Source organism: Arvicola amphibius, chromosome 11 (genome assembly GCF_903992535.2).
Source record: "Arvicola amphibius chromosome 11, mArvAmp1.2, whole genome shotgun sequence".
NCBI lineage: Eukaryota > Metazoa > Chordata > Mammalia > Rodentia > Cricetidae > Arvicola > Arvicola amphibius.
This window is the reverse complement of record NC_052057.2, coordinates 23,894,384-23,915,424: the sequence shown is the minus strand read 5'-3', so window position 1 is coordinate 23,915,424 and position 21,041 is coordinate 23,894,384. Positions and strand designations below refer to the sequence as shown.

The following is a 21,041-nucleotide window of genomic DNA, read 5'->3' as shown; positions in this document are numbered from 1 at the left end:
ATGACACACAGAAAGTATTCGTTATTTAAATAAAATTGAGTTAGTGTGGTTGGCATCTCTTATGAAGCCCGGCTGTATAATACATCCCATTCCTCCCTTTTCACCCCAAGGATTTGAAATCGTGGGCCTAAATCCAATATCCCATCATCCTTTGATTAATAATCTTCTAGCTCCCTCCGGGCCTATGTTCTCACACTGTGGAATTCAAATCCATTGAAAGAAAATGTGTGCTGTGAATTGCGAATTTCTCTGGTAGCTTGCTGACGTCACTGTTTCTCATTTGCTTGTTTTTAATAACATTGAGAATTAGGGGAAATGCCATAAATATATGAAGAAATCAGTAAAACATTTTGGTAGAGTTTGGGACTTCTCCATGTTATCCTGATTCATCTCAAGTGGTAAGGCTACGTACCCTGTCTCGAAAAACCAAAAAAAAAAAAAAAAAAAAAAAAAACAGAAACTTCATATCCTTGATATATTTAATATTAATAATACCAAACACAATATTTGATTATGATCTTGTTTGAAATACATTAACATAGTCTATCCCACCATTATATAGCCTGAGGTATCATTTATTTTAGGAGGTTTTCCCTAAATACATCTTCATGTTCCTAAAGCAAAACAATTTTCCACATTTTTTTTACATACATAGACATTTTCCTTTTATTCTCCCCAGAAGAAATGAGACAGAAAGTGATAGTCTTATCTTCAGTCTTTCATTGAAGAAGCATTATCAGCTTCACAGAAAGTTTTTTGGTCAGCAGAGCCGAGTGAAGAATGAATGAATTAATTAATTAATTATGATCAAATGTTTCTCATCCATCAATCCATAGACGAGAAAGAGTGGCACACGGGAGGTAAAAGTGTAGGTTCCTTTTAATGAGCAAGGATTCTACTTTTAAGAAGAGAAAAGAAATACACAGCTAGAGAGGTCCATCACTCAAAAACTGGTCCTTAATTTGGTTGCACACACAGTCATGTACCTTTATACACACAGAAGAGGAATCTAATACCATCTATGTTGTTTATTAATCAAAGCTAATTGAAGGATAAAATGAAAACCCTATAAATAAAAACATCAAGACACCAGTTCATTCTTATATCTCTGAATACATTGTTCTTCTTACTGGTTTTTATTTCAAAGAAAAATAATTGTCAGTTAGGATTCCCTGGAGGGCATTTGGAGAACACATCCATTCAGTACTGACATCCTTAGAGTAACCACGTGCTTGTTGCGGGAAAACAGACATTCTGCTCCCTAATAGTACACTCATGTGCAAAACTCAATCTCAGACTGAAATATACTCGGTCTGATTGGTTCCTGACTTGAGACTTTTGAGTTTACAGTTTGGGTAAGTAGTAATAAATTTCACTATTATCAGTATCTTTTTTGTGCTCTCTGCCTGCATGCATGTGTGCGTGCGTGTGTGTGTGTGCATGCATATGTGTACATGCGTGTGTGTGTGTGTGTATGTGTGTGTGTGTGTGTGTAAGCAAGAAGATGATGTGCAATTCAGAGAACCACCTTGGGCATCATCCTAAGGAAGACTGTCGACCTCCTTTGAGATTCGTTGGCCTGGAGCTCACCAATTAGGCCAGACTGGGGCTGTCCAGTGAACTTCAGTGATAATCTCGTCTGTGCTTTCCCAGTACTGGGGTTACAAATGCACCACCAGTCCAATATTTTTATATACATTCTGATGGTTAAATCCAGGGCAAGCATGTTACTGACTGAGACATCTATGTGGCCAAATTTTTATCTTTAATTAACCTACTTAACACAGATGGCTAGACCAAGTCTGATTGATGTGCCAGGGCCATTTTTGACCCTAACGTAAATGGAATCTTGTCTCAAAACAAATAACAAATGGACACATCCTGGTTATTGGTTATTTAATAAGAAAGGCCTCAATCCCATGTCCTTATTAGCTGTCAACTTTAGCAACTGCCTCTTTATTCCCTGTAGGTCATGATGAAGCCCAACAGCGTGAATCATGCATACTAACCATGTTGTATTAATTTGAGCCAGCGTGCTGTTTTGCTGTTTCTTCACTTGGAGATCCACTCAACTTTTAATTTTCTGTGTGCAGCACAAAGAACAACTCACAGGGGACATGTTGCTTCAACTTTTCTTCTCTTGACTTTTTGCCTCCTTTGAAAAGTCCAGTCTTCAGGGGGAAAAATGGTGATTTGACAATCTAACTGAGGTGCCTGCATTTCTAACTTGGGAGGGACTTAACCCAGGTCAAAAACATACAAAAAAAAAAAAAAAACAGAGAAGCTGCCAGTGATGGCTACTTTGTCAGTTTTCTTGCTTGTGAAAGTAAGACATTATTTTCTTTATTAGTAATGTACCATCGTGATGTTCAGTGGGCCATCCAAACTGACACCAGGGTGGGAGAGCAGTCTCTTGTATTCCTTTCACCTGCTCTTTCATATAGACTAATCACCTGTCTTAGTCAGCTTTCTATTATTGTGATAAGACACCATGACCAAAAGGAACTTGAAGAGGATAGGGTTTATTTTATCTTCTATTTCTAGGTAACCACTCAACACTAAGGGAAGCCAAGGCAGGAACCGGAGCTGAGGCCATGGAGGGGTGCCACTCCCCGTGGGCTTGCTCCCCATGGCTTGTTCAGACTACTTTCTTAGGGAACCCAAAAACACCCCTCCAAGGATGGGAACACCCACACTGGGCTGGGTCCTCACCTGTTAATCATTAATCAAGAAAATGTCTCACAGATTTACCCACAGGCAACTTAATGAAGGTAGTTTCTCAATTCGGTTTCCTTTCTCCAGATAACTCTAGCTCCAGTCAAGTTAACAAAAAGTAACTCGGACGCTACACCGAGAAGGTAGGCCTGTGCTGACCGCAGAAAAATCTCTGAAGGTACGGCCAGCTTTTCATAGCTGGAAGGGGGCAGTCACATACTTACGGTGTATGTGAGCATGCGTGTCGCATGTGCTCTTGTTCACATGTTTAAGCATGCATGTCTGCAAGCTCAGAATATCTTCTTCCCCTTGCCTCTCATTGTGCTACTCAGCTTCTAAAGTGGGTCTCTGTGTCTCCTCAAAGGAACCATCCCCCAAGCCGCTCTCATGGGGCTCTTGCCAACACCGGCCTCCTGCAGACAGCAATACTTTCTCCAAGAAAGCCACCTGCTTGCTCGCTGGTGGCCCCATTTCAAGGATACAGCTTCTACCCTCAGCAGCACTCCAAAACTGCGAGAAATCCCTCCCATCCATCCTTTGCCAGTCTCTTTCCCGTTTCCAATGCCACTGTGATTTTACTACTCTTCTCGGGCACTGGATTCAATCCCAGGCCTCTTCAGAACAGCTTTTTTTCCTTCCTAATTTGTTGAATCTCTATGCTGTGGTTTGAATGTGAAATGTCCCCATAGGCTCATGTCTCTTTCATATTTATGGCCGTTCCCTTTATGAAATAAATTGATTTTCAAATAAATAGTTGTAAAATGTTAATGCGCAAATGAGTTAATGAAGTTCAGCTGTCTTGTATAACGGAGTACCATGGGCCGGGTGACAAGCAATAACTAATAGAGATTTACAGTCACGGGGCCAGGGGTTGAAAATCTGAAATTGTTAACTATGCAGTAGGCTCCTGGCGTGGAAGCTAAGAGTCTGCATAGGGAGCACCCTCCACTCTGCCACACACGGCGCGCACATCCGCCCACACAGGCAGGCAGACAGACAGACACATAAAATAAAAGCAATTTTTAAATGCTCAGTGTAAGTACAACTCTCTTGGCACTGATATTCTAGTCTTCACTATGTCCTATATTGGAATAAATGGGTAAAGTTGCTTATAGTGTCTTCTACCTCATCGTGGGTATAAATAATCATAATCCCTTAATTTCGCTATTCACTTGGCATTTTTCAAAGTCCCTTTGACCCCTGAGCTTCTAATGATGGCTCTTTGTCTTCTGAGAAACATCCCCCAGATTACAGTAATACTAGCTCATCACTAGCAGGCTATCTCCACTGGGATACAGTTTGGAGCATCCCTCCTCCACCACTGTACCGAAATAAACTTCTCCAGTCATCTTGCTGGCGACCATTCTTCATGATCATCATCCCTGTTTCAATCAGGTGTGTTTACATTTTTATATACCGCATAAGAATACAAACTCCCTGACGCCGTGGACGCCGTAATCTTCCCCATGACAATATCAAGCGCGCTAGGCAAAGCCATGAACATCAGCTGACAAGTGAATTAACGAAGCTCCATTCAGAGCCGCCTGCTGGTTTTTCATCTTCCCAGTATCCTGAGCTGTGGTTTGAAATCTCCAGTGTCCTGGAAAAGAATGACAACCAGATTTAGAAGACACGTTCCTGTCGGATGTGGTGGTATGCAGCAGTGAACCCAGCACTCAAGGTAGAGGCCAGGAAGATCAAGAGTTCAAAGGCGTCTCTGGCTACTCAGTGAGATTGAGGCGAGACCAAAACACAAAAGATAGAAGGAGAGGAAAGGGAAAGAGCCCAAAGATTTACATCTCCAATCTTCTCTTCAAACCCAACCCAAGTGTTGCTTAATGAAAATAGATATTATTATTATATTATATTATTATTATTAGTGAAAATCACTAACCACGTCCTTCCAGCCTCCATATTAGAGACCTTACCTTCATTTCAAGTCAATCTGGGGAAGGGATACAGTAGACATTAGGAAGCAAATTTAAGAACGGCAAGTCTATGTTTGGTATCTGTTATTATTTGTGCATTTTAAAATACCCAGTGGAAGTTTTTCATTCTAAATCGAGGTAACACAGAGCTGTGTGCAGCTGCAGTGCAAAGGGAAAGGTAAAACCTATTTATTATGCTGCCATGCGTGAAGCTCGGCATGGATGCCCAGCACTGCGTCCGCCCGTCATGGGGGCAACACCTGTCATCTCCACACTCATGAGGTGGAGGCAGGATGTTCTGGAGGCTAAGGTCATCCTTAGCTGCAGAATGAGTTCGAGACCAGTCTGGATTACACAAGACCCTGTTTTTTAAACAAAGGCTTCTTTGACTGTGGTACATCTTAACTGCTTTTGAAGCAACTTGAAGACATTTCCTAGGCCAACCCAGCTATACTGACAATCCCAGAAAGGCCCTGACGTCAGACCAAAAACTAAGAAAATGTAATAACCCTACATCTAACAGAAGATAACACCAAAACGCGGTGTTTCTTAATGAACCATATCAATGGCCAGGGCCTAGGTCCTAGTTATTACTCTTCCTAGAGTATTCTAGAGAAAACTGGAATTCCTAGAGAATTCTCTAGACTCAGTTTCAACAGATATCTAGTGAAAATATTAGGCTGAATCATCTCTAAGCGAATTCCTGCTCAGAAAATGTAATACTAACCTCTCGCTGAAATATTTTTAAAATATCGAGATGGGGAAGCAGGGGTTAAGAGCATTGGCTGTTCTTCCAGTGGACCCAGCCTCAATTCCCAGCACCCAAACAGAGACATACAACCTTCAGTAACTCCAGTCCCTGGGAATCCAATGCCCACGGGCACCGCACATACAATGGTGCACATAGAGGCAAATACTCATACACATAAAATAAAAATAAATCGTTAAAATATCAAGATGATAAGTTTAATTGGCTTGAAAAATATTTCTGAACATCATAGCTCATGTTCTAATAGAGAAAAATCAAAAGGATATTACAATATCATTTTCCAGGAGTTCTTAAAGTCTATAATCTTACACTCTCTAGTAGAATATGCCCTTTGGTCCATTTGCATTCATGTCCCCAAATTAAACTGTGAACTCCTTCAAAGCAACTTTACTCATTTCTTCCCCAAACTATTCTCATGGTTCTGGGTGTATTCACAACACCTAACATTTCTAATGCCCAAAATGAATAAAGAACAGATCTGGAAACCATTCCCCAAGAGTTCAGAACAAGAAGATCACAGTTACCCTATAACAGCTTCAGATCTACAGCCCAGAACGAGTAATTACCTTATCCACTTCAAGAGAAAAATCATTTAATATGATTCCTGATATTCTACATCAAAAACTTGGGTTTTTCATGCAATGCTAACATGTATTTTTATACATGGAACAAACCTATGCTCTTCTCATTTCTGGCTCATATATCAAGGACCACAAATATTTCTGAGGCATTATTTCACTTTTTCCTGAACCGCTTTCCAGTTCAAATAAGAAGCATATTAAACAAAGAAAAGCCTACAAAATCTCCCCAGTGTTTTCCAACATAAATCATTAGTTTAAAACTGATTATTAAAAAAGATGCCAAGCGAAGTACTAGCTCAGACCACAGCAGTTCTTTAGCCCAGACTGAGAGACTCCTGATGAGACCACTCCAGGGCCCAGCAGCTAGAACTCTCTGGGTCCGGGCAAGGATGACTGATGGCTGCAGCCTGAAAGGAAGCCTTCCACGTTCCTCATGTTAACCCTCTGCCCTGGCTTGTCCGCCACACAGCATCCAAGAGGCCTTCCAGGAAATGCCAAAAGACCCCTCCACAGCAGAACTCAAATGCTCACACGGGGAATGGCGCCATTGACAGAATTTACAAGATTTACAAGATTCCCTACTACAGGAGCCACACAGCTTTTGTTCTCTGAGGATTCCCGAGTGGCATTAAAAGACAAACAAGGCCTGGGATTCACCCCGTTGCACCCAACACCGTTTCAGTAGGTTATCCCTAAACTGTCCATCTCTGACAGAGGGATAATTTCCCCCCAAATATTTAACCATGGATTTTTTTAAATTATACTTTGGAGCTGGAGAGATGGCTCAGTAGTTAAGAGCATACAGTGCTCTTACAGTGAGCACTGAGATCAGATAGCTCACAATCTCCTGTAACTCCAGTTTCAGGAGATCTCACACCCTTCTGACCCCCACAGACAAGCTGGACTTGTGTGCACATACTCATACACACACACACACACACAGAGAGAGAGAGAGAGAGAGAGAGAGAGAGAGAGAGAGAGAGAGACATAATTTAAAAAACAAAAAAGAATCTTTTTCAAAAATCATGTAGGATTCAATTTCCATTGGCAGTCTTTCAGAAGAGAAAGCACATGGTCTTGACAAACTATTGATTAGCTCCTTGGATCAGAACAAAGTTGCCCACATCAAGGTAGAGAGAAACATGAGAATCTGCCTCTCCTAGACTTCATATAGCAGTTCCTCACACACACAGAATTTGTGTGCATCTATTCTACCTTGTATAATCTGTCAAGCGAATGATTCATGCCACATTAGCATCTGTATCTCCAAACTTAATCAACAGGTGTTTTTCTGCTGAAAAAATATCGTGAATCAAGTTAATACGTTTTTTGGAAAGTATGTGTTAGCTACTGGGAGGGGGATTGTATATCAATCACATTGCTGACTGCGTCTTATTAGCTCCCAGGCATAAAACTTTGGCAGAACTAGTACCCAAAACGATCTTAGTTGTAGGCAGCCATGGCTCCCACACATATCCTGTAGTCTTTGTGCTTTATAAAAATTACACAATTGTGCAGAAAGCATGTGTTGAATAAAAGGTTATGTTCTATCAACTAGTTTAAAATTCTGTAGCTATAGCTTTCACCAAAAACCTCCTCTACCCTGCTTTGACACACTGCCTACAAACAACATAACTTGCTTAAGATATTTTTAACAATTAGCTATATATTTTATGATGAACCTGGCACTGCAGCTTATAATCGAAAAAACTGACAGCTGAGGCAAGAGGATCAGAGGTTCAAAACCCGCCTGAGCTTTGAGGAGGAAGAGTTGCGGTTTAGCAAGATCCTGTTTCAAAGTAAAATAGTGAAGGGAGAGGAATCGAGAGAGAGAGAGAGAGAGAGAGAGAGAGAGAGAGAGAGAGAGAGAGAGAACTCAGTAGTAGTGTTTGCCTGGCATATGTGAGTCCGAGACATCTCCTAGCCAAGAACTTTTGTCTGCCCAGTACTGTGGTCCACACTGTGATTTCTCCCCATGTCCTACTACAGTGGTCAACTCTGTGAGGGTTCAGAGCCTCAGAATGTTTTCATAGCTCCACTCTTCCCAGTAATGGCGGCAGCAACACCTGTGTGTCTTATCAACCAACTCTGCCTCAGGCAGATGTTCTAGGAACCAAACTGCTAAGGACCCAGCAAAGCAACATCACGTTTCTCCTAAATCTCATCCACAATAGATAGTTTACAAAGTGTAAAGTGAGGAGCTGGAGAGAAAATTCAACAGTGAAGAACACTGGCTGCTTTTCCAGATAACTCAGGTTTGGTTCCTAGCACCCACAAGGTGCCTCACAACCACCTGTAACTCCAATTCCAAAGGGTCCAATGTCCTTTCCTCCATGAGAACTTAACACATATGGTGAACAGATGTGCATGTAGACAAAACACCCACACACATAAAAAATATAAGAATACTTTTTAATGTAGACTTTATTTCTCTAAACGTACTGGGACTTTAAGGTGTAACAACTGCATTTTCCAAAGAACGTGACGTGTTCTCCTTGAAACCACAGAACATCTGTTCTTTTCACATTTTTCAGCTTCTCTTCCTTCACGTTATACATCAACATCGAACTGGAAGGCTTCATTAAGGGTTAGTCATGTTCTTGAATGGAACCCTTTGCAGCAGCGAGGAGAGTTTCCGCACGCATCTAGAGACCCAGAATTATTGATTACTTTACGCATACTTCAAGGTTTCAGGAAATGTTTAGACTGGAAGTGCTGACAGCTTCTACCCAGCAGTGCACATGTGCTCACGCACACCCAGCCACACCCTGCTGCAATGAGCTGGAAGGAAGAGTTTTTGGCCTCAGCTGTGCACTGACTGACTGAAAAAGAAGGAGACAATTGCATGCATGTATCAAAGGGGGCTCAAGGTTGGTTTTATTCAAAGCTGGCCAACACTAGCAGACCAGCAAGTCACATAAAATATAGGGATCTTAGAGCTGGAGAGATGGCTCAGTACTTAAGAGCACTGGCTGCTTTTGCACCAGACCCAGGTTCCATTCCCAGCACACACAAAAGCAGCTCAGATCCCTCTGTAGCTCCATTCTCCGGGGATCCAAAGCCATCTTCTAGCCTCCACGGGTGCCGCATGCACATGGTACCCTACATATACACATGCAGGCAAAATATCTGTATAAATAAAATACAATGAGAAAACGTAAAATACAGGGGTCTTCCTGAACTTCACTGACAAAGTTTTAAAATACTCAAATCCTCAATGGAGGGAAAAGATGCTGATGGGAAAGAAGCAACATCATTCTCTTTACCCCAAACAGTGTAACTCACAACAATGTCTCAGTAATGACTGGGTCTCCATGAAAACTCATGACCCATCCTGAAAGGTGATACACCAATGGGTATATAAATATGCTTACTGTTCCACGTGGTGGCCCTAATCCCAACCTCTTGTATTCTCCTCCCAGTCCCCTCACCCTCCTTTCTAACAAACTGCCAGACGTCTCACCATCTGGCCTCACACCGTCTTCATTTCATAATCAGCAGGAAGCCGAAACACTGCTGGAAACACAGGCAGATCATATCTAGTTCAATAACAGAATCTCAAAATGAGGACTTTAGAACGCTAACAAACACATTCAGTCATATAATTCCTGAACCTGGCAAGCTGGAGTTGAGCCGTTGGTGAAGCCCTTGCCTGGTTTGATTACAACAACCAAAAATAAAGAAAGAGGGGTGGACAGAGGAAGGAAGAGAACGGTGGAAAGAAGAAAGGAGGGAGAAAAGTAAGGAGAAAGGGAGGGGGGAGGGAGGGAGGGAGGAACGGAGGGAAGAACGGAGGGAAGAACGGAGGGAGGGACGGAGGGAGGGACGGAGGGAGGGCCGGTCTTTGAAATAACCATGTGAACTTCAGTATTAGGATTTTACGAATATAATTTTGACATTTTCGAGGCCTTCTTTGCTTATTTTTTAATCAAAATTTTTTAATCAAGACTGCTAGAAGGCTAAATCCTTGGTAATCTGAAGGTATAAGTTTACATTTTTAGACAGACTAGTTTAAAATTCACAAAACTAATCTCTTAAAGCCCTGTAAATAGTCCACCTAATAAAATGTTTTGCTTCTGGGCACTGCGATCTGGGATTGGTACTAGTGAAAATGCCTATCCAGACATGAATATGTAAAAACACTGTGAATGTACCTCTCCTGCAGAACAGGCAGTCTGAATTTTCATGTTGCTGTTCAAAGAATAAATATTTCTATTTTCCCTATTCCTCTTTTCTCCTTTGATCAGATTAAGTCAGGAACACAAATAAATCTTTTATTTCAACCTTACTCTAGTGAGCCAAATGTGGTGTGGTCTGCAATGTTTTTAGTTTCAAATTAAAAGAGAAACATCTCCAATCCTGGTTAGCGTTGCCAAAAGGAGTATTAAAGAAGGCAGATCCAAGCCGGGCGGTGGTGGCGCACGCCTTTAATCCCAGCACTCGGGAGGCAGAGGCAGGCGGATCTCTGAGTTCGAGGCCAGCCTGGTCTACAAGAGCTAGTTCCAGGACAGGCTCTAGAAACTACAGGGAAACCCTGTCTCGGAAAAAAAAAAAGAAGAAGAAGAAGAAGAAGAAGGCAGATCTGACCCTACCACTGTGGAAGTAAATGGGAAAGTCTGTGCTGATTGCCCAAAGTATTATGCTAAATAGCTTAATGTTCTTTGAATTTCAAGAGACATAAGAAGAAATGCAAATGAGCAAGGCAAGTAAGCAATGCCTCTGTCAGAAGTCATTCTTCATGCTACATCAACAATGGCACATGCCAAATTCATCTTTGAAGTTCTCCAATGCACAGTGTAATATTTAACACAGCCCATTGATTTCCCTCGGTGACAAGAACTAAGTTGTCCAAGAGTAAATTTTGTTAAATCTCAAAAAGACAGATCAGTAATTCATGCCCGGAGACAGATTTATAACCTTTTTCTTTAGCCAAATCCATAGTTAATTTTATAAACAACATTATTATTATTCCATTATTAAGTTTCCATTGAGAATTAGGCATTAACTAGTTCACTTGTTAAGGAATCAAATGTCTGTAGTGTCAAAAAACCTTTGCCTTACTGGTAGAGTTCAAAAGTAAAACTTCTCCAATGCAAATGAAATTAAATGCTTCCAAACACACATGGACAACATACACCAACAAAACAAAGGTCAGTCAAGCAGAAATACACTTTCACAATCCCAGCACTCAAGCATTCAGAAAGCTGAGGCAGGAGGACGATGAGTTTAGGTTAGCCAGAGTTCATCTCAAAACACACCACCAGTAACACCCAACGTCGTTCTCAAGAATAAAATATATTAGAAGTTCACAAAGGTGTTTGGTTTTCACAGTATAAAAATTGACCCCCCCCCCCCCATTAGTAGCTCCACCTAGCAGGTCTGCTGTTGTCAGAGGGAACATCCAAGTTCCCAATAATATTTCCAGTTTGTTGATAACAAGCCATACTAAGTCCAAATGTAGCAAATGGCAACCCAAGTAAACATAAAATATATCCCTCCTATTCCTCACTTCAGATCTTCCCATGCCCCCTATTCTTAAGCTGATAGTCTCTCTTTCTTTGATTATACGTTATATAGGTGTATTTATGTGCACACACACAAAACCTGTTGAGTCCACTTTTGTAAACTGTGTATATATAGTTTCAAGGTTAACTTCTCTGCACTGGGCTACCAACACTAGGATTCATTCACAGGAGAGGCTAATTTTCCTCCCAGCTGTCAATAATTACCTGTAGTTCTTCGTTTAAGAATAGAGCCATAAGAAGTTTCCCCTTCCATGTTAATGTCTGTTGAAATTCCCATTGTTTCGACAGAACATTTTGTGCATTCATTTCTAGGATAGACTGTTTCAAAGAAGGCTTTCTAGTATTCTAGCTCTTACAGGTTCCTCTTCCGAGATGTTCCCTGAATCAAAGACGCAGCTCTATCCTTTGGGGCTAGGTTTCCCCATGATCTGTTGATCTCTGCATCTGTGTTCAATTGTGGTCTTCTGTGATAGTCTCTAATTGCTGTAAAGAGGAGTTCCAATGATGAGGATTGTACCTACACTTATCTGCGAGTAGAGTAAGTTTTTAAATAGATATCTTTCCTTCAGAGTTATTTATCCCTGAGAAGCCTGCTCTTTTCTGAAGGGAAAAAAAGATGGGGTGGATCGGGGGGGGGGGGATCTGATAGGAGTGGAGGAAGGGAAAATTGCAGTCGGGATGTATTGTATGAGAGAGAAATAAAAAAAAGCTATTTTTATTTTTCAATTTTATATATATATACATATATATATCCATATTTATGTGTGTGTGTTTGTGCCCAAGTGTCTGTGTAGGGGTGCACATGCTTACAGTGCCCATAAAGTGCCCAGAAAACAGTATCAGAGCCACTGCAGCTTGAGCTTCAGGTGGGTGTGAGCTGCTCAATGTGGTGCTGCCACTAAACTCAGATCCTCTCCGAGGGCAGTATGTGCTCTCAATTGGGGAGCCATCTCCCAGCTCCTAAGCTGCCAGTTGTTAATGTGATGGTGCCAATGAAAGAATTCAACACATGCTTTGTAAAATGTGGAATAGAAAATTTTCAGAAACTAACCAAAGGCAAAGGGGCAAGAAATTGAATGAGAAGGATTTTTATAGCAATTCCTTAAACGATGTCCAACATCTGATTAATTGGAATACTGGGACGAGAAAACAGAAAATGGGAGCTGTGGGAAGACTGAAGGAGATGAGTTCTTAGGTGAAAACGTTTAGAAGAAATCAGGAAGGCACCTGCATTCTGAAGTAATGATCACAACTGGACTACAACGCCCATCTTAGAATTACAGCAGCCTTCTGTGTTCAAGGTTTCCACATCGGTGGTTTAATCAGCTGCAGACCAAAAATATTGTATCTGTACTAACCATGTAAAGTTGCTTCACCTTTTTCATTGTTCCCAAAATAATACCGTAAGACATCTATTCACACATTTACCCTGCTTTGGAGATTGCCCACGACCTAGAGAAAAAGCATTTAAGGGGATGTGCACAGATTATGTGCAAACACAGTCCTATCCTTTAAGACGTTCAGGCATGTGCAGATGTGGATACAATGGAGGGGTTTTTTGAAAATGATCCATCATGATACTGAGGGATGGCTGTGTACATCTAACCTAAGTATCATTCAAATGGGAGTCCAGTCATAAAACCTTTCCACACATCCAAGATCTGAATCTATTTAGAAATACCAAATAGAGTATCTATTATTATACTAATAGAGAGCTTGATTACTGCGGGACATGCTTCATGGTTAGGAAGGAAGACAACAAGGGCAGGGAAAAATGAAGTCTAAGAAATAAGGAATCCACTATCTAGGATTGTGAAGAACAGTCCAAGGTTGAAGATGAACGTGTCCAAGACAAAACCAGGAAAGAGCCTGGAGAGCACTTGGCCCACTAGAGCAAAGAAAGGAATCTCTGATGGCTAAAAGGGAATGGGTGGTATATAAGACAGTGTAATAATAAATGGAAATGAAATTCCCCTTCATTTATTCTATTGTGTTAGTACCTAGGGAGCTGAAGGTGGTCTAAGAAAGTGTCATTATAATATAGAAGGGAGACGCAGGAGCACTCAGTTACGTCTGGGCCATTTTGTGTCCGTATCAGAAGAGAGATTGGTTCTTGTGTCACACCAAACTACTATGTTGTCTACAGATGGGCTCTGGATTTTAAAATAAGTAGCAATTTTTGAGATGTTCTAGTCTGCCAATCGGCCTGCAGAATCTTCAATAAAGGTATAATATTGGGGGAAGTTAGTTCATATTTTTTTAACTATTAAGGTCAATATAAATACAAGTTAAATTCATTTTAAAACGTTAGCTTGTGCTGCATTTGTCAGAAATATATTTTAAAATACTATGAATACAAAATGCGTCAGCTGAACAATTTTTAAAAAAATCTTTTAGTATAAAAATAAAAGTAGGGAGGCTGGAGAGATGCTCAGCCTTCAGGCACGAGCCCTGGCTGCTCTTGAGTTCAAAGTCTCGAGCTCGGTTCCCAGCATCCACATAGAGGCTCATGGCCGTCTGTAACTCCAGTTCCTGGGGATCTGATGCCCTCTTCTGGACTCTGAGAGCACCAGGCATGAAAGTGATGCGTAGACATACACGCAGGTAAAACACACACACAGGCAAAATAAAATGAAAAACTGCAATTACCTTATTTATTAAAAAAAAAAAAAAAAAAGGCCAGGCGATGGTGACGCACGCCTTTAATCCCAGCACTCGGGAGGCAGAGGCAGGCGGATCTCTGTGAGTTCGAGACCAGCCTGGTCTACAAGAGCTAGTTCCAGGACAGGCTCCAAAGCCACAGAGAAACCCTGTCTCGAAAAAAAAAACAAAACAAAAAAAAAAAAAAAAAAAAAGGTAGCCAGGCAGTGGTGGCACACACCTTTAATTTCAGCACTTGGGAGGCAGAGTGTCAGGTGGATCTCTATAAGTTAGAAGCAGTCTGTTCTACAGAGTGAGTTCCAGGAAAGTCAAGGCTACAAAGAAAGACTTTGTCTCGAAAAGCAAAATAAAACAAAAAGGAGTAGTTTGGGGCCTGGAGAGATGGTTCAGCACTGACTGCTCTTGCAGAGGACCCAAGTTCAATTCCTAGCACCCACACAACAGCTTAAAACTATCTATGATTCCAGTTCCAGGGTTTTGTTTTTTGTTTTTTTTTTTTTTTTGGTTTTTCGAGACAGGGTTTCCCTGTAGTTTCTAGAGCCTGTCCTGGAACTAGCTCTTGTAGACCAGGCTGGCCTCGAACTCAGAGATCTGCCTGCCTCTGCCTCCCGAGTGCTGGGATTAAAGGCGTGCGCCACCACCGCCCAGCCACTTCCAGGGGTTTTGATCCCCTCACATAGACATACTTGCAGACAAAACACCAAATGCACATAAAATAAAAATTAATGCCGGGCGGTGGTGGCGCACGCCTTTAATCCCAGCACCCGGGAGGCAGAGGCAGGCGGATCTCTGTGAGTTCGAGACCAGCCTGGTCTACAAGAGCTAGCTCCAGGACAGGCTCTAAAGCTGCAGAGAAACCCTGTCTCGAAAAACCAAAAAAAAAAAAATTAATAAGCTTTTAAAAAGGACACAGAAAAGGCAAATAAAATGCCTTATGTTTCAAGCTCAAAGAAAGATTAAGCTTCAGACAGAACCACCTCTCACGGTGGAACTTGGATATGAAACTTGGGTGTCAACACTTGCCATGCTTGACTTTTCTTACTCCTGCCCCATTCCTGGCCCACTAGCCTGGTCTCTTCAAGAGTGCTTCAAGAACGCTCTTACCAATGAAGAAAACATCTTTTTATCTTCTCAGCACTCACGGAACTTTCTCCAAAAATTGACCACATATTCGATAACGAAACAAACCTCAACAGATACAAAACAAATTGGAATAACCCCATGTATCTTATCAGACCACCATGGCTTAAAATTAGAATTCAACAGCAACACTAATTCCAGAAAGCCCACAAACACATGGAAATTAAACAATGCTCGCCTGAATCATCAGTGGGTCAAGGAAGAAATAAAGGGAGAAATTAAAGACTTCCTAAAATTCAATGAAAATGTCCACACAACATACCCAAATTTATGGGACACAATGAAAGCAGTGTTAAGAGAGAAGTTCCAAGCACTAAATGCCTACATAAAGAAGCTGGAGCTTTTAAAAAGATTTACATTTCAATCTGCAAAGAAATAAAAGGGATGGTCAGGGTTTAGAGTCTGGAGGGAGTCTGTCTAAAGAACTCAGCTAAAGGAATACTCAGGTTTCATGAAGGACCTGCGTCCACTGCCCAGTTCTTTGCCTTCACCATGGGAGCAACAGCATCCTGTCAGAACAATAGGGAAGACAGAACACAATCCCTTAAAAGGTTGCAGCACCCAACTACGGGTTTCCACTGAAGCAGCCAATTTCAGCTTTTATTATGAATAAGAAAGGCATGTTTGGATACGTAAGAAACTCTAAAGATGAAAAAGTTATGGGAACAGAACAGAGAAGTATATTTCTACTAACCGTGGATAAATAATAGCCCTGGTTCATTATTGAGAAACTAGATTAGGTAAAAATCATGTAAATATTTGTTTGATTTTTTTTCCACTGCGAGAAGAAACATAAAACAAGATGTATTGTTCCCTTGGAACATTCGGTGATGCTAAAGACGCCATCCAAAAACACAGCCAAACTCCTCACAAGTGTTCCAGCCATGACTCACCAGCAAGTCTGGATCCAATCGGCACGCAGATTCCTGGCAACCCTGCGTTGGTGTTTTATGAAGGAGATTAAGCCATGTAGATTTCTTTTCAGAAAGCCTGTTTTAACTAGTCCTTCAGACTCCTCGGTGTTTTCCCTCCATCCACAAAGACAACTGTGAACAGAATAAAAGACTTAATACCGCATTCCAAGCCAGGTGGAAAACTCCTAATGCCCACTGGAGAAACTGGCGAGAAGCCAACCCCATGGGTTTAGGATTTTAAATCGTGCTGAGAAGCAACTAGGATTGCTCCATGTCCTTTGAGAAGCCAGAGGCCCTGCACCTGAGCGAGGCCCCACCGATTGTCGCCGATGGAGGAGATCTGACAGGGCTACAAAGAGCCCCCAGGAGAGAGAGAATCAATACGGGAATCCATTTTATCAGGAATTACTCTTGGTTGGAAGGTGTGCCTTATAGAGATGATTGGGTTTGCTTTCCTCCAGATAGCCTGGAGCTTTATTCCTTCTCATCAGCTCCAAGATGGCTGAGACCACGATGCTTCGTACAAGGCTAACACCATCTCTTCAAGATGACCATGTAGATCCAGCTATCAAACACCCGTAAAGGAAATCAGACTCTAAAAGAAAGCTCATGATAACTAAGCATTAAGGAGTAGATTTTCTCGACCAAGGGACTTACCCTTTTAAAGTTAATTGACAACCACTGGACAAGCCATACATGTCAGCCCAGTGATCTAAGTATCTCCATTCTAAAATAAAGACTTTCCTATTGCTTTGACAAAATACCATGACCAAGGCAATGTATAGAAGGACGTTTCCTTGGGCTTATGGTTCAAATGGAACAAGAGTCTACAATGGCAAAGGAGAGACTTGGTGGCTGGAACAGAAAGCTAAGCGTTCACATCTTTCACCACAAACGGGAAACAGAGAGAACAAATTGGGAATGGCACCAGACTTTGAGACCTCAAAGCCTATGCCCAGTGACACACCTTCTCCATTAGGACACACTTTCTAAATGTACCCAAACAGTTCCACCAACTGGAAATGAATATTCAAATGTCCCAGACTATGGGAAACATTTATCATCTAAACTACCACAGAAAATAACTAACCAATTAGGACATTCATGCCAGAGGGTCAGTCACACACAGGCATACACTCACACGGCATCCTCCTTATCTGTAATAAATCATGTTTATATCCACTCTCTGTATTTGCTGTTACAGCATCCTGCTGTTTGCAGTATTGTTCTGTGGCTATTATTAACCTTTAGGTTAATGAGCTCTCTTAGACTGGTCGTATCTTGAAAGATGAATTTTCTGATTTAATGGGCCAGTAGAGGAATCCATTATTAATTGTAAATCCATTATTTCCTAGGGCTGCAGTCAATTTTTGCCAGCAGTTTCCAAATTTGAAAGAATCTCTTTTTGATAATTTCTATTCTAATGTTTGCCTGGGTCTGTTTTTGTTTTCCCTAGTATTTTATTGTCATCTGGAAGTCTATGATATATAACAGGAGACTGGAGGAGTCCTCCTTTGCTTTTGAGTATATGAGTACAAACACAGTCACAGGCATCATGAGAGCTAAGAGTACAGCTCAATGGTAGCATGTCGGCCTAGCATGTAGCATGTATCAGGTCCTCAATAGATGAATTCCTGATATCACAGAAAGAAAAATGGGGGGGGGGGGATGAAAGAAGAGAAGAGGAGGGGAGGAGAAAGGGGAGGGAGGGAAGGAACAAAGAAGAGAGAATACAGCAGATGGAATTTCTCTTCACATCTCACAATAGGAATGTTTACCAATTCAGCACCTTAACTAGAAGGAATAACCTCCCTCTAACTAGTCTAGACAGATACCTCTCACTGCAGGCAAGAAAACTCCTAATTGCATGTAAGGATGTGTACTCTATAGGCAATAAAGACTGCCACCAGCTCCCCGCTGTCCATCACGTAAGCCCTAAGCATCATGAGCCGAGATTTTTTTTCTCCTCACCCTTGATTCTCTGCTCTCCAGGTTCAGTTCTTAGGTTTTTTTTTTTTTCTCCCATTTTCCTCCTAGACTAATTTCCATTTCCAGGCAGTTCCCCAACATTGCCAGCTGTGGCTATTCACTGCTAAGTTAACTATTTTTAAGCTTCCCCTTTACAGTATGTTGGCTGTCTCCAAGTGCCTTTGTGGACCGAAAATCCATTATGCCAACTGTGGGGCTAGCCTTGTACATGACACCCCTCAAAGGGGACTAAGAAAAGTCTGAGAATATTTATGTTGGTGGTGGCGGCCGCAAGAGCAGGTTGGGGAACTAAAGAAGAAAGCCTGTGAGCATTTTCGGTCTGAAAACACAGATGCGACACACTGCAATGGCAACAGAAAGGTGAAAAGGAAAGCCAGCTGCTGCTTTCGAAGAATACGGTTCGGAGAGCAAAGGCAAGCACAAATGAGCTGGAAATGAAGATTTACTATGGATGAGGGAAGGCTTAGAGCAACGGGGAGAAACTGGCAAAAAATCAAATGGCTGCAAGGAGTTACTTCTGATTTGCGGGTGCCAGAGGAAAGCAGAGGAAAGACACTGTATGTGCCAGGCTGGGTCTTGAGATGAAAACAGGAAATGGGAAGATTGGATCTGAGATATATGATCATCTTTTCCTCAAAAAAAAAAAAAAAAACCCACAGATGAGGCCGGAAAGATGGCTTAATAGGTAGAGGCACATGCCACCAAACCTCCCAGAGACCCACGTAGTAGAAGAGAGAAATGACTCCCACAAGCTGCCCTCTAACTCCCCCTCCCCATGCACACACACACACACACACACCCCTACACATACACACTGACTATTTAAAAAAGTGAATATATTGACTCATATAAGTCAAACTTCAAGAATATGTTCACTTTCAAATACTGTCTGAAGAAAGGGGTTAAATGATGTCAGCTAACGCTGGCTTATCTCGCTGTCTTTGCTGCCTTCCTCTGGGTGTCCATACTGCATGTCTTACCATGTCTTTATATCTTCACAAGTGTGGCCAACACTGGGAAAAGATGGCCACCTCTCCAATGGGATCTTGGAGATCCACTGAAGTCTACCTGGTTCACCTGACACAGAGCCATACTTGCAGGTCTAGGCTGTCAGTGCCGTGAGAGCATTGTAAGAACAGGTGAGTCAGAGGGGCGGCGGTGGCGCACGCCTTTAATCCCAGCACTTGGGAGGCAGAGGAGGGAGGGTCTGTGAGTTCGAGGCCAGCCTGGTCTACAAGAGTGAGTGCCAGGAAAGGCACCAAAACTACAGAGAAACCCTGTCTCGAAAATAAAATAAAATAAAATAATAAAATAAAATAAAATAACAGGTGACTCTTCTTATCTAGATAACATTGAAGCCTCAGGCTGTGGTTTGAATTTAAAATGTCTCCCATGGTCTCAAGTGTTTGAATGCTTGGTTCCCTTTTAGGAGCAATGTTTTAGAAGGGTTTGAAGCCTTTGAGAAGTATGGAGACTTTGGAGATGGAGCCTCACTGAAGAAAGTGAGCCCCGGGGGGATGGAGGGGAGTAGTGGGGTGAGCCTTGAGATTGTAAAGCCTGGCTCCACATTCTGCTCTTTCTCAGCAACCTGACTGTGAACACAATGTTACCAGTTGCTTCTCTCTTGCCTCCAGGCCTCCCCCACCAAGGTGAACTGTGTCCCACCAAACTGTAAGCCAAAACAAACCTCTCTTAGACTGCTTCCTATCCAGTTTCCTTGATGACAAAAGTAACTACTTCACTTTATAACCAAATCTACTGCTCTTTACTGTGTTTTCTCCTTCTTTTGCACATTGAAGTCTCAAACTACAGGAATGTCAATGGAAAATTCAATCACCAAAATGCTCTCAAACTATTTTTAATCAAGACAGATGCCATTTCAGGTAAAAAAAAAAAAAAAAAAAAAAAAAAAACCACTTTTATTTTGTTTGCTATATTTTGTGGTATTGAACATTTTTAGACCCCTATGATCATCATATACTTTACAACTGGACAAATCTAAAAACTGCCATGTCACCCAAAGACATGACATTCATTGGTATCTATCAGAGAAGAAAAAGTCAGTGAAGAGATGTAACAGAAAGCTGAAAGAGAAGATTATTTGGGGCAGGAAAAACTTGGCAACATCCTGAGTCTCAAATCTAGAACTTCTGAAAATACATATATGATTGGCTGCAGAAGCCATCCATGAGGAATTTCTAAAGGTGCTGGTAGAATAGACCTTGAAACGCTTTACAGATCACAGATTTGTCCTCAAATCTTTTGCACAGTTAGAGAGGGAGAGAAAGGGAAGTAGGGAGAGAGGAGAAATCCATACAAGGAATGAGAAGGAGCTTCAAATACCTTATCATAGGTGCTTAGTCCTTTAACACAGAACCTAACAAATTAGTGATTTGAGGTCCTCAATGTGCATTAAAACATCCAAAAATTATGTTTGGAAGGCTGGTTCTCATGAGTCATTTACAGACTCCCTGATTCTGCAGCTTGGGCAGTTCCTAAACTCTCTCTTTTCTCATCCTCGGTCAGTTTGATGGCAGGGCAAGGGGTCTGAACTAAATCATAGCTTGCTGCGTCTAATTAAACCAGGCTTTGAAGAACTACCATTATGTGGTTGTTTGAATGAGAATGGCCCCCATTGGCTCATATATTTGAAAGCTTAGTCACCAGTTAGTTGAGCTCTTTAGGAAGGATTAGGAAGTATGACCTTGTTGGAAGGGGTGTGTCAATGGAACTTGTCTTTGAGGTTTCTAAAGTCCACACCAGGTCCTCTTTCCCTCTTTGCCTGCTGTCTGCAAGATGAGGATGTATCTCCCAGCCAG

General features: G+C 41.7%; 1 long non-coding RNA gene across 2 annotated transcripts in view; it reads right to left on the bottom strand.

Moving 5' to 3' along the window:
• Window positions 1-449: 449 nt before the first annotated feature.
• LOC121677373 overlaps window positions 450-21,041 on the bottom strand; it is a 33,860-nt gene continuing 13,268 nt past the window's right edge. Inside the window, exons 2-4 of one of the 2 annotated variants that reach the window (XR_006020930.1) lie at window positions 16,213-16,365; window positions 8,436-8,638; window positions 450-4,315 (exon numbers count right to left, since the gene is read on the bottom strand). This is a non-coding gene — a long non-coding RNA (uncharacterized LOC121677373). The remainder of the gene's footprint in view (window positions 4,316-8,435; window positions 8,639-16,212; window positions 16,366-21,041) is intronic. The other variant, XR_006020929.1, reaches the window with a different exon arrangement.